Source organism: Anser cygnoides, chromosome 5 (assembly GCF_040182565.1).
Source record: "Anser cygnoides isolate HZ-2024a breed goose chromosome 5, Taihu_goose_T2T_genome, whole genome shotgun sequence".
NCBI classification, from domain to species: Eukaryota; Metazoa; Chordata; class Aves; order Anseriformes; family Anatidae; genus Anser; species Anser cygnoides.
The window spans coordinates 10,673,650-10,686,450 of record NC_089877.1 but is presented as its reverse complement, the minus strand read 5'-3'; positions in this window follow the sequence as shown (position 1 = coordinate 10,686,450).

The window sequence follows — 12,801 nt, the reverse complement described above, 5'->3', positions numbered from 1 at the left end:
ACAGAAATTACAGGAACTTTCTAACAATGCAATGAGGAAATATCTTTTTGCATACATGGTTACCCACAAAGACTTCCCAGAAATTAATTTATTAAAAATTTCTCAGGAAAAATATGAGTGACAGCTACAGAAAACATAGCTTTTTTGAATAGCTACATAGCAAGAAAGGGGAGAGATGAGGAAAATATATAATTAAGCAAGTATAATCCAGGGACTTATTAACTGACAAAATAAGAAAGAGGTATTTTGATTGTTATGGGGTAAAAGCTTATAATGGTTACAAGTTATTTCACCTGAAATAAGTAAAAATTATTAATATACACTGGTAACAAAATGGACAAAAAATTAGAAGAAAATGAACATTTCCTTTTCTCTATATTTTTCCATGCTAAAGAAAAAACAGTTAATAACCTGGGTGTTCATTTCCCTGCTGGACACATAACACCGACCATATAGCAAATTGAAAGCTAAATTAGTGGGTTTTATCTTTATTTTCTAATGCTGTTGCAATTATCGGAGAAATCTCTAGTGGATAGTATAGTGCAGTGACAAAAAAAAAGGCTGCATTAAAAGCAGTAAGGCATTATATATTTGCCGACTGCAGATTAGCTACAGGAATGGCTGAGATTGAGGTTATAACTTTTGGTTAGTGTAAGAGTTACATTTGCAACAGGAAGATTTTCATGAGTGGACAGGGTGGGTTTGTGCTCAGAGCCTGCGGAATCTGATGTTGGGTAAGTTATCATCCTTTTCTTTTAGATATTACTATCTCTTAAACAGCAGTGCATAGTGCCTACAGAAAACAATCAAAGCTGAAGCTTTTTTTGAGTGTTTCATATAGTGTATTAGATAAAAATCGGACACCCGCTAGCTCATGACCCTTCCATCACAGCTCCAGATGATGTGAACAACATTTTTTTCACTTTGAGAAACAAGTAAAATTACCCTGGCTGTAGAAGAAAACAAACAAATCCCTTTAAAGTAAACCACCTAATGGTCATTCTCTTAGTCAGCTAACAATAAGTTGCTGATCATCAAGAATTTAAGAACCAGTGAACAATGAATAATCATCCGGAGATTAGAAAAGGAAAGGGTGAAAACTGATATGCTATACACAATGGGTTATTTTTGCATACAATATGACTTGTGTTTGAAGTACTTGCTGCAATGTAGGTTTGGCTGTGAGTTCTCATTTTTTGGGCAGGGTTATCTGTCACAGGGAATACCCTTCAGGTGGGTGAGCATTGAGGGATGCGGGGTGGGAATTGAAGCTGCCTGTAGGAGCACCACGTAATGGCTGGGGTCTTGTTGCAGGAGAGCCTGGTGCTGCTGCAGGGGTCCTGAGGAGGAGGTAAGAGGTGGTTAGCCCATGGCACTCCTCAAGTGGTGTTGTAAAAACAGTGCTCTCAACTGAAATATTGAGTCACAGAGGGGGAAAAAAGCTGAGAGCTGAAATGTAAAATGACAAAGAAAGCATGCTGTTAGCCTTAAAACTGTAAATTGTACATTGTGTTTCATGTATTACAAACTTTATAAGTTAGTGGGGATTTTCTACTACCCAACATCAGTTTTAGGGCATATTAATCTATACTGTATACCTAAGATTTATTTGTCTTTGTATGTTTATCATATATGTTGAACTTGTATGTAATTTTTTAAAAAACATATAGTATTTTTTTCCCATTAGATTTCCTATGAAAAGCACCCAAACTGCCTGTGCTTTATAAACAACTTTTGGTATTTCAGCAAACCTTCTTAATATCTGTAAAAGAAATTGCTTGTAAAGTGATTGTCTAATTAAAGATCTACTTTTATCAATTGTGCTTTACAATCCACTTGAGCTTTCAAAGTTTCAGTAAAGCACTTGAATTTTAAAACTTGTGGATTATTGCTTTGAACACCAGGGATAAAGGCAATAATACCACCATTAAATCTCATGGTACTTACCCGTCTCTCAAACTGTCGATAAGCAGTATTTTAATTCCTCAGTTAAATTAGCCACTTCTTCTAAACTGGAGATTATTCCTCCTGTGGCTTCATTTAAGGGGCAGGACTTTCAAAGGAGAGTGCTTTAAACACCTTATTTTGTCAGTGGCTATTAGCAGTAACCATTGGAAGATTGACTCCCTTACTGTCTCGAAATATGTGGAGAGCTGTATAAGTGGCTTTGAACAGTGCTAAGTGCTTAATGTGAAATCTTATAATGACTGTTTAGTTGCATTTTTAATAAGTTTGTTAGGCAGCTTTGTATGGAAGACTGAGAACATATGGCAGAGTTGGACCTAATATCTCTTTGTAAGACGAGTGGTAAGACCTACTCCTACCATGGCAAAGTGTTCAGGGATTAGCAAAGAACACAGAGAAAGGAAGGTTGCTTCAGTAATCTTCCAGCAGCTATCTGGTTTCAGCACCGGGACCTTGCTGGGTCAGATGCGGTATCTGATGTACTTAGTGATCGCTGAACACAAGCGGCATTTGTCAGCTTTAGGAAGGGATTCGATTTGTTTATAGACCTGGCACGTCTGACTGCTGACACTGATACCTCGTCTTCCCCAAAGGTTCATTTACTACTTCAAGGCCAAACGAGCCATCACCAAAGACAAATGAGCCGCAACCAAAGCCAAAAAGGGGGAACTTTTGGATGGAGGGGCAGCAAGAAGAAAACAAGACCAATGTGAAGATATGAGCGAAATGCTGTAGTTTTTCATGTAAAATAGTGTGAGATATTCTACAAAGGACATACAGTCCAACAGCCAGATGACATCACGCTATTGTGCAGTTTTAAGGTACAAGACATCTGTTAGTCTATGCCTCTGGTTTCTACAGATTTTACAGTCATTATATGAATCTAGCCAAGCCCATCTGCATATGAAACCTACTGCAAAATTGAGTTTCCATGCAAAGGAGCTTTAGATAAATGGGAATGAACAAATAGACAAATGGTATTGAAATTAGGCTATTTGCAAAATAGAAATAGCTAAAGATAACATGAGAGAACTAGAAAGTTCTGCGGTAAATTTCACTTTTCTTATCCTTTTTATTTATTTCTCTTTTATTTCTCAATTCCAACCAAGGAGGTCAGAAGAAAATCAGTCATTGCTGGATGCTTGACCTGCATGACTGCCAGTTCTATTTCAAGTCCCCCAAGCGTGTTTTAACACTAATAAGTTATTATTTTTAACAGAAAACTCTTCTGGTGGATAGTGGAACCATACTTCAGTTCCTCACCAATGTTTCTGGAGTGGGATACTTAGTGCATTTGGGAAGTGCTTTGATTATATTACAAAGATGTCCTGAAAGGGTGAAGAAGTCAGTTGAAATATCTTGCCTAAATAAGTCTCTACTTCCATACGCGTTGAATTGATTGTTAATTTTTGAAGCCTTATCATTATCTTCTCTGTGCCTGGGTTATATGCTGTTTTCCCCATGGTTAAATATTATATACAACTCTAATTTTTAGTTTCTTATGACTTTATTTACCATGTCTTTTGTGGACCAAAGAACTAGGGCAGAAGCTGTCGGTTCTGCATTTGAAGTATCCTGTATCTTATGCAACACTTAGTTATCCTAGTTATGAGTAAATAATCTTTCCAAATGTAGAATGTACCAGACTGCAGTCTTTAAACAGTTTTCAGTGTTTGCAACCCAGAGGTCGAGTACTTTTATTGCATCACTAGCATTTATTAGAGACTCAAACTTCATCACATCAGGAACAAGAGAGAAGTAATTAAGTAAATGAAATGTTGATGGTTGCTTTAGATGGAAAGTTGATGCTTGCTTTTTTGTTTTTGTTGGTTTTTTTTGTTTGCTTGCTTTTTAAACAAAACTCTTCCAAACTCTTGGCCTTTGCAGTATCAGGCAATTATTGGCCTTGTGATCCTGATTTAGGCCATAGACCTCAGGGAAGCCAATAGGTCAAAGCTAGATACTTGCTTCAGTGACATGTCTAATCTAAGAGGTAGAAAAGGTGTTACTCTAAAAGCCAAGCATGGTAGATAGTAGTAAATTCATGCAACAAGCTGTGTGGAACATAATTTAAGGATTTAGCCTATTAAGGAAAAGTACTTTACTCTAAGAATTATTTTCTTGACCTGCTTCTCTGTTTCTGAGCATAACAAACCTGCATGTAAAACTGATGGTAGACAGGGCCATAGCAAGGCTGGGTGGTGGGGTGTCCCAGCAAGATGAGCACCCACTGAATTGCCTTCCTGCAATCCTGCCCGACCTTGGCTTGGTCCCACAACAGGGAGACCAGAGGTTCACCAAGTGTCTAATACCTAAGAAAGGTGTATTGTGCACCCGGTGAGTGCTGGCTTACCCATATTTTATATGTCGTTTATGAATACAGATGTCCATAAGTACATACACTCTTATCAGGAATATAAATATTGAACTTCCACAGAAACATTGCTCTGATTAATGATGGAAATTTGAAACAAAAGGCTCTGAAGTGCTCTTACAACAGCCTGTTAATCTATCTGCAGTAATGATAAAACCTTTAAACTAGTGTGTTGTAATTACAGCACTAAGTAATTAGTACATTTAAAGGGCAAAAATAGCACTGTGCCTGAATGTAGTGGAGGGTAGCCAGGCAACAATATGAAGTGGTATTTTGAGAGGCAAATGCGAGGCAGTGCACTCTGTCCTGAAATATAATTATCTTTAGATGGATGAAACTGTCCAGATGCTTTTATTGAGGGAGTGTTGGGCTCTGAAAAGCTGGGAGTGTCTGGAAACATAAAATATATGTGGTATACATCAGACGTGTGATCTGATCTTCCTCTCTGAAAGGCTTCCAATTTCTTAAATAGTTGGCTAAGGCAAAGCTAAAGCAGCTGGGCAGCTGCTGAAAGTGGGGAACAGTGGGGGAGGGAGAGGAGAGCTGGACAAGGGTGAGTGCAGGCAGCATGCTGAAGAAGACGCTGGATGAGCCAGGCAGCTCTGATTCTCTTGTGAACCTGCAACTGCCGTCTGGGAATGATGGCTTTTCTTCTCTTGATGTAGACAGTAATAGCTCTATTTTAAATGTTGCTTTGTATGTGTGTGGTTTCGGTGGTCTTTGCCTAAATGTGAAAGAAGAACAAAACCCTTGTTCTCTTATAACTCTTTTCATATAGTAGTTTCAAAGATGTTTATAGTACATCGGCTAGACCTCAAGATCTCTGTTTTCTTAAGATTGCATAATGTAACCTCCTTTGACTCCAAACGTGCATTACCTACAGTCAGATTCTTAAATCCAGAGCAAACTGTAGGCATTCAGAAAACTAAAAATAGAGACCATTTTGCCCATCGTACTACCATTGACAAAATGAGAGCTTGGACAGCAGTGCCCTGACTTCAAATCTCCTGCTGTGGATACAAGACCACGGTTATTTAGATTACATAGAAGAGGTCTGACTTACGTTGCTGCAGCTGTAAGGGTTCATAAGAGGGGTTCATTTTATTTTTTTTCCCTAAAAGTTTTGTTTTAGTAATTTTCTTTTTAATTGCTACATCTTTGGATTCACAGTCTTTCTGAAAACAATTCTAACCTATCGCTTGCTGGAAAAGGGAAAGCATAAGCATATGGCCAAGAAGAATACTGAAAAATATGTATTTTTCCAAGTTAGCTAGCTCTCAGAAAATAATGCTAGAGGGTTTTCTGGAGGGAATTTTACTCTTTTTGAAAAGGTATTATTTTATTTTTTTTTTAAATACAGACACTTGTATACATACAAATACACTATGTTTCTCATAAAGAGTGTAATTTCATAGCGAACAATCACTGCACAAGTTTGCCACTCTTGTCCCAGTGGTATTTCATTTACAGGTAAGTGATTTTATTTTATGTATAAATTTTTTTTTTCATCATGTGAACATGCTGTGAGGTAGGAAATAGAGTATAAGCTGACAACAAACTAAAATAAATATAATTTTGAGAACTTAATATAATTGCAGGTGTTTCGTTATAATATCAGACTATTAAAAGTGACCTCTATCGGAGTTATAGGAGGAAATGAAATCTGAAAGACAGCTCACGTGTTATCTGTCTGGAAGTTACTTAGAGGAGTTGCTTGAAGTATTTAGGAGCTAAATACCATTCATGCTGTGTAAGGGCTGGGTACTTGGTTAGTCAGAATAGAAATGTTTGTTCAGCTACCATATGGAGCATTAAGCTACAGTAAAAGCATGATCCCACAGGGCAGGGATGCATACAGGAACAAGGACAAGGAGAGTCACAGACATCTCCTGCGTTCCCTTTAGGTTAGTGTCATGGATGAAGTTTATATACTTTGCTCATAAGAGAGAAGCTGCATGATATTTATTGATATCATGTAGTGATCTAACCAAACTTAATCATAAATAAGGTTTGAGATGGCAAGGTACGCTTGATTATTCACTGCACAGAGGACAGGGTAAGTCAGATGTGTCAGGACAACCCTCGTTTTGAGTCACGAGGTTCAGAGTGCACCCCCTTGATTTCTAAACCCCTTGAGCCAAAGAGGTGAGGAACCTAGGTGCGGCTGAATCCACTCCTAGTCCCAAACTTGGTCAATGGCTTATGGCTAAAAGTTTGACTATTATATGTGCACAATCAGTCTACGTTACAGTCTTAGCAGCGTTTAGGAAGGTTAGTAAGTTATTAATCGTTTACCAGGGATCTGTTGTGGTAAGGAACCTCTCGTGAGGAGAACTCACACTGTGGTTGCTATCTGCATGAGCAAGGCCTCGGGTGTAGCCAGGACACTGGTTGCTATCTGCATGAGCAAGGCCAGCGTCTGAGCAAGGGAATGGCCAGACTGATGGTAAGAAGTGGTGGTGGCAGGAGAGCATGCCATCACAGAGAGTCGTAACATCTGTGCATATACCAGCAAGTAGTCAGGACCAAAGGGAGCTGGTCTGAAGCAAAACAGCTGGAGCTGAGGGCCTCTCCCCTGCATTGCCAAAGGTTTTCATTTTGCCTCGTTCTAGTCCTGTTAAGGGATGTCCATGGGGCGCTAGGGAGTGCTGACACATGCTGGAGTGCAGTTGTCAGTTGAGTTTCATTCAAAAGAGATCAAAACTGCATGCTCTGAGATGGATCTGTGGAGAAAACCACAGCAAAGGTAGAGGGTAAAACTGAGAGACCTGTTTCCATATGCTCTTCTGATTCAAGCTGCAGTGCTGATGTAAGTGTACTTATGATGTCCATGTAGCTATTTCTGCTGAGAATGGGATGAAATTTCCTGTTCACAGTGTATAAAGATTGGAATAGGAGTTTGACGCTTGGTTAGTCAGAGAGGGAACAGTTTTTTAAAAAGAAAGCAAACTTGGCTGAGTCATCACCACGGGGAACAGCAGGATTAGTGAAGCAGAATCAAAAGATGAAGCATGGAGTAATGTCGAAGATTAATGGAGACCATTGCTGTGTTTCACTTTCTGATCTTGCCTCTTCAGCAAAAGTCTAGAAGGCTGCTGTGATCACTTTTAGGCTGTTCATATTTTGAAAATCAGGAAGAAATCCAAATTCATATCTTAACTAACCACCTTACTGTACAAAATTACCTCAAACTAATGGAGGTGAGAAACAGCTTTGGTCTGCTTTTTAACAACTGATCTTAGATGCTGCAAACAGGAACATCCTTTCTTACGGATTTTTACAGGATGCTTGAAACAGGTGCATATTGTGTATGTGCATGTCAGACATGGACACTTTTTTTTTTTTTTGAAGGGCTCAACAGAATGAAGTTCTGAGGATGCCTGCTAAACTTTCTAAGTGTTATTGTTGGATATATGGATTTTTCTAGAGCTGTGCTTTAACACTTTACTTCCCATTGTACAGGAGGTGCAAAAGTGTCACCTTTGTAGTTGTTAGTTTTGGGTATAATTTCTACTCATTTCAAACTCATTTCTACTCATTTCATAACTACTCATTTCAAACTTTTTTCAAGTTTTCAATACTTTCAAGAACCCCTGATGCATGTAAAGAGTACAAATAAAACAAATTAAAATTCAGTTCAGACTCATCGCAAATTGTATTATATAACATAACATGCTTTTAAAGATAAAGGTTAATTGAAAAGTATGTAGGCCAAGTCATTTCTCTGAAAATTATCCCTGTGTGTCACAAGCAGCCAGCAGCTGCTGGGCTACAGGCGGGTTCTGGCTGTGCGTTGGGGCTGTGTATAGACGGGGGGACGGCGTTGGCTGAGCACCACATGCTGGCAGGTTCCCATCTAGTCAGTGAGGACAAGGCTTGTTTTGCTTACCCTTTGGAATCAGAACCTGTGATTTGCTGGAGGAACAAGTTGTGCATGGGAAGGTGCAGCATGCAGGCATAGGGGTGATCTGCACAGTGCCTGAGGATGTCTTTGAGCTGGTGATGACCATAGCGAGATCAGGGCTGCCTTCGTTGTACTAGTTAGTATAGGGATCGCGTTAGTTCCTTCTGAACCTGTGACAAAATTGCTTTTATCCACTACCGTGTTCCTTGATGAGTGCTGGGCCTGAACAGAGAAAGTGTTCAATATGCTGTCTTTCCTGATTAAACCCTTCCCAGGTCAGTTCCTTTCAGTTTCAGCAGACCCAGCTGGCTTTATCCTTTGCATATGTAGACATTCTCATCTGCTTTAGCTTCCATAAGAGGCTTAGATATTGAGTGAAAGGGAGAAGGGAAAAAAGTCTAGAATTCCTTGTCATCTGAGTCTGCCTGTGTATACTTGTATGAAATACACTTGGTACAGTTTTTACCCAGTCATGTAAAGTTTTCAGGCCTTACTTCCCCATGTCAGTGCATTGATTCCTCTGGGACTCTGTATTGTGGTGCTGGTACATGTGTCTCCATAGAACTGATTAAATTTACTATTAGATATCATTGACTGTATCCGTGCAGTGAAGAATCCACCTAGAGCCCAGATAATTGCCAATCTATGCTATGTATCTACTGGAGTACTTGTGGAGCATAGGAAATGGGCAAGGGAGAATTTGAGCAACTTCTCTATATTTAAGGTTTCCTGCAAGGATTAATTTGTCTCCTCAGAGAAGAGGCACAGCACAGTACACCTCTTACAGTACAGTAAGTTGAGATGATTTCAAACAGAGTATAGTTAAAATGTGAAGTCAAAGGCACTAACTGGTAGGATCACTGTGAAGCTTACTCTGTGATAAGGAACAAAAGATGAGAGACTCGGTATGTGTTTTCTTTGTAGTAAAATATGTATAAATGTGCCCCATGTCTGGCATATGAGTTGCTATGTTAAAAACTTTTATTTGTAACTCATTACTGTGGTTAATGACCACAGTGAAAATCTTTTCCATTTATATCTTGGATATATTTACATTAAAATATAGACATACATCGCGTAATATTTTGATTGAATATTCCTCAAAATTTCCCATTTCTTTTTTTATTCTTTATTTTTAATGTAGTATTAGCACACATATACTACAGAATCTTCGCATTCTTCTTGTCAGTGTTATTGTTATGCTGCAGAAAGATCAGTTACATATTTTGTACCTGCAGTCATTTTTATGGAAACTCTTTCTCTCTGACTACTAAGAACGAATCAATAAAAAGTGAAAGCTTAAAAATATTCCCAAGCTGCGTGTAAAACAAATGGGATTTTTAAATGCTGAGCTGACATCCCTTCCCACCATACCTCTGAATGAGATATAAAACTAAGGTCCTGACCACTTGTAGTCATTAAACAGATCCCATGGCACTTTGTTCAAGAGTAGAGGTGAAAGCTGCAATGTCATGGCTTAATTTCAATGAGATAATTACATTCTGCCTACTTAAAAATTCCTCACTAGCTTCTGTTAGAAAAGATATTCCTCATTTCTTCTCCTAAACTGTTGTGTTGTGCATTGCTAAAAGGCTTTTGCCCTTTGGCCCAGTAGAAATGCTTATTCCCGGACATTTCAGTAATGAGTGAAGCTATCCTTATGTATCTAATTTGTAATAAAATTTCCTAAAACTTCTCAAATGCCACAGGAATTGCAGAAATATAGCAGCTGATCTCCTCTGCCTCTTACAGACTGTTCAGTAAACCTCATTGTTACCTGCTTTGAAAGAGTGGTTAAGAAGAGTAAGCATAGAAGTAACAGGTGAAATATTTCTTGTAAAAATACATTTGGAATTATACCTAGCTTGTGGGTGGCATTTGTAGCTCAAGCATGTGCATAACAGCTACACCTGCTTATAGTATAAACTGGTCTAAGATATAGGGTTAAAGCTTTTTTTTTAATCCCATCTGACAATGCCCTTCTAAATATACTGACAGTGCCTATCACACATGCGAAACACAATTCTGCTTGATTTTCCTGAGAGCTTTGTAAACCAGAGTGCAACAAAAACATGACGTAGCTGAAGCCCAATGTCTGTGGGAGACCCCTAGGGCCATGAGCACACCTGAGTGTTTCTAAATGTGGCTTCACCGTATGAGGATGATGCTTTGTGAGCTGTGCAAATGAACGGTGGAACTTCAGTCTAGTGCCTGCTTTTGCCTGAGTAAGGAGATAACCTGGAAAAACCTGGAGGCTGTGCGTGCTATTTAGGTGCTCTGAATCATCCCGTGTGACGTTTAGCACCAATAGGAACAAAGGTATTTTAAGGCTAGTAGTCTCCCAACTGAAACATCTGAAGTGTGGTTGCGTGTTCTAGTTTGAGCTTTTCTAAAAGCACGCTGAAAAAAAGATAAAGCCTGTTTTTTCTCCCTCTCCCAGGCATGTTTCTGCTCCTTGCCTTGTAATGTCTGTGACGCTTGCCAGGCCTAAGTTGATTTTACAGTGCATACAGGCCATGCAGGACTAGACCCTCTAAATCAGGACTCTGCCTCTGACGGTGGGCAAAAGTGACTAGTCAGGGAAGGACAGAAAATCCAGGTAGTTGTAGTCCTTTCAAACACTCTGCAGCAATTTCTGGCTCTGAGACTTCCTGAGCCAGAAGAGGGATGAGATGGATTTTGAATGGATTTTCTGATCAGAGGAATTGTCAGGGTGACAAAAAAGACATCCAGTCCTTCCTTGAATCCTGATGAGCTTCTGTCACTCACAGCACCCCATGGGTGGGAGTCAAAGATTAGCTGCATAACCATCAAAGAACCATCTCCTTTTGTTGACTTTGAACCTGCAACCTGGTGGAAACTAGGCAATACCCTCTCCGTCACCAACAGGTGATCTCCTGCCATCCTCTCTATGACACACAAGGCTACAAAAAGATTTCTCTCCCCTCGCTCACCTATTTTCCAGGCTGAGAAGTCATAACCATGTCTGTTCTTTGAACACAGGTTGTTCCTAAACTATGATTGTTCATTGCAATCTTCTCTGAACCTTTTCAAGATCTCCTTGATCACTTTTGGGATGGGAGAGTCAGACCACATTAGCCATTGGTCCAGAGTTCTCTGTTTTGCTCCCTTTTTCTTGACTTGTAATTCCTGAGACCTGATGTGCTTTTAGAATGCTGTTGCTCTCTGTGATGGAGTTATCTGTCATAATTCTGGGATCGCCTTCCTGGTAAAGGTCAACTCAAAGCCCATTATTTTATTTCTGAATGTAGGATTGCTTTCTGCCACCTGTGCCATATATTATTCTACACTGAATTCAGTCTGCCTTTTGACACAAAGCTGCTCAGTGTCCTAAAGTCTTTCCAGATTTCTTTGCAATCAGCTCTCATCCTTTCTACTCAGAGTAACTTTTTACCATCAACAAATTGTGCCACCTTGCTAATCAGTGCATTTCTGTGACACTAAAAATGCATCAAAATTTACAGGTGTCAATGCAGGATAGTATGAAACTCCACTGGAGAGCGCTTAATGGAAGTGCTCTCAAAATATGCCATTTTTCAAACATGGAAATACAAGTCCAGGGGAGGTTTTCCATGTGTATTAAGGGGAATTCCTGGAACAGAAACATTTTATGGCCTGCTGTACATGGTAGTGGGTAAAGTATATATTTCTGGAGTCTTTTCTCAATTTTAACCACACAAACATATGTAGGTGTGGAGACCCAGGTATTATCCTTGTGCCTGGCTTTTCTTGTAGTTGGCAAAAGCAGGGAAGAGAGCTATGTATTCTCAGATCCCTTTCAAATAAGGTAGACATTTGTTAATCTGTTATGGAACAGCATGTTTACAAGGTGTCTTCTATTAAATAACAGTCCGTGTGAGAAATTGTTAAAGGTGAAGTTCTTTGGACTAATGGAGTAATAGGTGTATCTTCTAGGTGCACCCTAGACTCCATTTAATTCTTCTGACAGATTGAGTTATTTAGAGGTGCTTAAAACCTTGAATTGAGTTTTCAAAGCAAAAGTTAGTTAATTTAAAAAAAAAAAAAAAGAATGTATTGAGCTGTTGTAAAAATAGGCTCATGTTACTGCAGTACCATACAGTATAAGTTGTCTATTTATAAAATATACACGGAAAAAAAAAAAAGAGAGAAAAGTCATCCTTGCTGACTCAAATGCCCTACTGAATTCAAACAAACGAAAATATAAATTAGTCTTTTTTTTTTTTTTCCTTCTCTGTAAATGCAGAAAGAGTGTGAAGATAAACTTCAAAGGTTTTGATGACTGTCCCATTTTCTCCTGGGGAGCTTGAGAACACCATTATAATGTGCAAGTTTAAGATAAAAATTATGTACTTGCTTGCGTAGGCTATTGTACTTTGATTTTTAGTTAACATCAAACACCTAAATTAAGTAAATTTGAAGGTCTTTGATGTTTTCTTACTGCTATGGTGTTCTAAGAGTAGTTTGTTTAATAGATGTAACCAAATTCTTTTTACCCAGTAAATTTAACCTTTTGAAACCTAAAAATACTCCTTTGGTTAGAGCTATTTTTTTTGTT